This window comes from Echinops telfairi, unplaced genomic scaffold (assembly GCF_000313985.2).
Source record: "Echinops telfairi isolate 266 unplaced genomic scaffold, ASM31398v2 ScPeMD7_28;HRSCAF=97, whole genome shotgun sequence".
NCBI lineage: Eukaryota > Metazoa > Chordata > Mammalia > Afrosoricida > Tenrecidae > Echinops > Echinops telfairi.
In genome coordinates this window covers 2,438,507-2,442,263 of record NW_022103925.1, presented here as the reverse complement: position 1 = coordinate 2,442,263, position 3,757 = coordinate 2,438,507, and positions in this window count along the sequence as shown.

Sequence of the window (3,757 nt, the reverse complement as noted above, 5' to 3'; positions counted from 1 at the left end):
CCACATGAAATGATAATGGGACAAACATTCCCATACACAGTGCTGGGACGATCAAGTGTTTTTGTGGCTTGCTGTTTCTCTCTCCTGTGTTACGTTAGGTGCCATCAAGTCAGTTCGGATGAAACAACTCTAGGAAAGTAAATAGAACTAGTGATACAAGTTATTAAAATTGAAGAGACTTACGCACGGAGACTGTTGTCAGTTGCAGTCAAGTCAGTTTTGCTCACAGTGAACAGATGCAAAACAGAATGAGGCACTGCTCAGTCCGGCACCATCCTCACAGTGTTGGAGTCCACTGCTGCAGCTACTGGGTCAATCCATCTCATCTAGGCCTTCCTCCTCCTCTTCGCTGCCCCTCTACCAAGCATGATGTCCTTTTCCAGGGGCTGGACTCTCCTGACATGTCCAAAGCCCGTAAGATGAAGTCTTGCCATCTGCCTCCAAGGAGCTCTCTGGATGTACTTTTTCCAGTACAGATCCGTTTGTTCTTTTGGCAATCCATGGGACTTCCGATACTCTTCTCCAGCACCACCTTTCAAATGCATCCGTTCTTCCTTATTCGATGTCCCACTTTCACGTGCATACGATGGAATGGAGAAGACCCTGGCTTGGGTCAGGTGCACCTTAGTCCTCAAAGTGACATTCTTGCTTGTCAACGCTCTAGAAAGAGGTCCTGTGCAGCAGATTTACCTACTGCACGGAATCTTTCGACCTCTTGACTGCTACTTCCATGAGCATCACCAGTGGATCCAAGCAAGACAAAATTCTTGACATCAACCTTTTACCCATTTCTCCATTTAGTCTTGTAGGAGCTTTTTTCCCACCCTTCCCTCTAAGGAGCCCTGGTGGGGTAGTGTTTACAAGTCGGGCTGTGATCTGCAAGACCAGCAGTTCAAAACTGCCAGTGGCTCTGCAGGGGAGACGGGAGTTTCTACTCCCACTGAAAAAAAACGTCTCAGAAACCCGCCGGGGCAGTTCTCCTTGTCCTTTAGGGTCACTGTGAATCGGCATCGACTCCTTGGTTTTGGTATTGACACTAGAAACTCTTTTCAAGTTTTGGATCATGTTGCTTCAGACTTTAAGCTTTTGAAGTAAAAACAGTTAACAAAAACCAGGCATCCCAATAGAATGATGTTCAAGGACTGTGCTCTCTGGGCTTTCTGCTGGGAGCTTCTGGGTGGGCTCAAACATCCAACCTTGTGGTTAGCAGCCAGATTTGTTAACTGTTTACATCACCCAAGGACACCTTAGAAAGTTCAAGTCTGATGTGAATGATGGTTTCACTTCCGATGGACTTCTCGTACAGTCAGGGGCGCTGAGCTGGACATGCGGGGGATCCTGGATGGGCGTTGTTAGGTGGGAGAGTGACCTCCTCAGTCCCGTGTTGGGGCCACGAATGTTCAGTCATGTGGAGGTGGCGGCTAGACGCAGGGAGGTTACTGCCAGTAAGAGGCGGGAGGAAGGACCACGCAGTATGGAGGGGCTGAGAGAGAAACATGAGACTGCAGAACTCCTGGGAGGGAGCGTGCGCCCAGTGACAAGGAGCAGGGGTCTGCGCTGGTTCTCGGGTTTCCAGCTGGGGCAGGAAAGCGACAGAAGCTTTGGAAGTGAAAATAAACTAGTCTACATAAGAAACGGTCTATCTCAGTGGTTCTCAACCTTCCTAATGCTGTGGCCCTTTAATACAGTTCCTCATGTTGTGGTGACCCCCAACCATAAAATTATTTTCCTTGCGACTTCATAACTGTAATTGTGTTACTGTTATGAATCGGGTGACCCCTGTGAAAGGGTTGTTTGACAGCCCCCCCCAAGGGGTCACAACCCACAGGTTGAGAACCACTGGTCTATATGAATCATGACTTTGTCTGCCTGGAGATGAGACCTAGAGTGGTGTGGGAAAAGCGAATCCCTTCTCGGAACCTCAGTTTGTTGTGTCCGCAATGTGACAGCTCCTGGCAGCCACACCCCCTCCATTTCAAAAATGGGCAGTAGGAACATTTAAAATCCAAATCGTGATAGCTGAGCCCGTTGGTTTGTCACTTTGTCATACGGAGGTGGCTTATGGGTGGCTGTAGTGCTGGAAGCAATACCATATACAATATTTCATTTACTAGCAGGATCATCCATGGCAAATAGGCTTCAGCGGAATTTCCAGACCAAGAACCGACGGCAGAGAAGGAATAGGCTGTCCGCTTCTGAGGAGCTAGCCATCAAAGGCCTTAGGAACGGCTGCAATCCTGGCTCTTCATCAAGCGCTTCCAGGCCTCCTCACTGAGTAAGCAAGGTTAGGTACCTGTGTCTTGCAGGTCGTTACTAAGCCTTCCTCCAATCCTGATACTGGGTTCCTCTTCACATAGCCCAGCTTCTCTGACTTGCTCAGCATACAGATTGAATGAGTACAGTAAGAAGATACAACCCTGACAGACACCTTTCCTGATTTTAAACCATGCAGTATTTATTCCCTTGTGCTGTTCCCACAACTGCCTCTCAACCCACCCATGTACAGGTTCTACATGAGTTCAATGAAATTTCCATTCTTCTCAAACTATCTATTGTTTGTTATGATCTATACAATCAAATGCCTTTGCATTGTCAATGAAACACTAATGAACATCTTTCTGGTATTCCCTGCTTTGAGCCAAGATCCATCTGACGTCATTAACGTTATCCCCCATTCTACATCCTCTTCTGAATCCAGCCTGAACTGCTCTCTGCCAAGGTACTGCTGCAACAGTTGTTAGATTATCTTTGCCAACATTTTACTTGCATGCGATATCAATGATACCGTTCTATAATTTGCACATTCAGTTGGGTCACCTCTCTGTGGAACGAGTACACATATGGATCGCTTCCAGTCGGCTGACCAGGTGGCAGTCTTCCCAATTTCTTAGCATAGACAGGTGAATGCCTTCAGTGCCTCATCAGAGAGAGCATGTCAAGATCTTTCTTGGGGGTCAATGCTATGATAGGATATTATCTATAGGCCAACAAGAAACACCAGGTAATACAATTATTATTAAATGAACGTGCTAACCAATGATGGAGAAATTGAAGAACTCTACCCATTTCTAAATATTGATCAAACATGCAATCAAGAGGCATTGATAATTACTGGTGAGTGGAATACGGACGTTGGGAACAGAGGAAGGATCAATAGTTGCGAGCTATAGCCTTGTAACAGAAACAAAGGTGGAGATTGCACAGTAGAAGTTTGTAAGACCAATGACTTCTTTGTTGCAAATACCTCCCACCCACCCCCTAACACATAAACAATAACTATACACATGGATCAGACCAAATGGCAGACACAGAAATCAAATTGACTACATGAGCCCTGTAGCACAGTGCTTATGGGTTGGGTTGGTAACAAGGTCAGCAGTTCGAAACCACCAGCTGCTCTTTGGGAGACAAGAAGGCTTTCTACTTCTGTACAGAGCTAGTCTTGGAAGCCCACAGGGGCACTTCTACCCTGTCTCATCAGGGTCGCTGTGTGTTGGAACCGACTCGATAGCATCAAGCCTGGCTGATTTTCGCATGAGACACTGGAGAAGCTCACCTATCAGGAGCTCAAACCAGGTCAGGGGCCGACGGTGGAACACAGCATTGCTTCTAAGTAAGTGCAGTATCAAATTGAAGAAAATGAAAACAAGTCTAGGAGAGCCACCTGAGTGGGTTTCGTTCTGTTACAGTCTCACTGGGAATCCCAGCCCATCAAGGGCACCTATCCACCATCATGCTGTGTGGAGTTCAAAGTCCC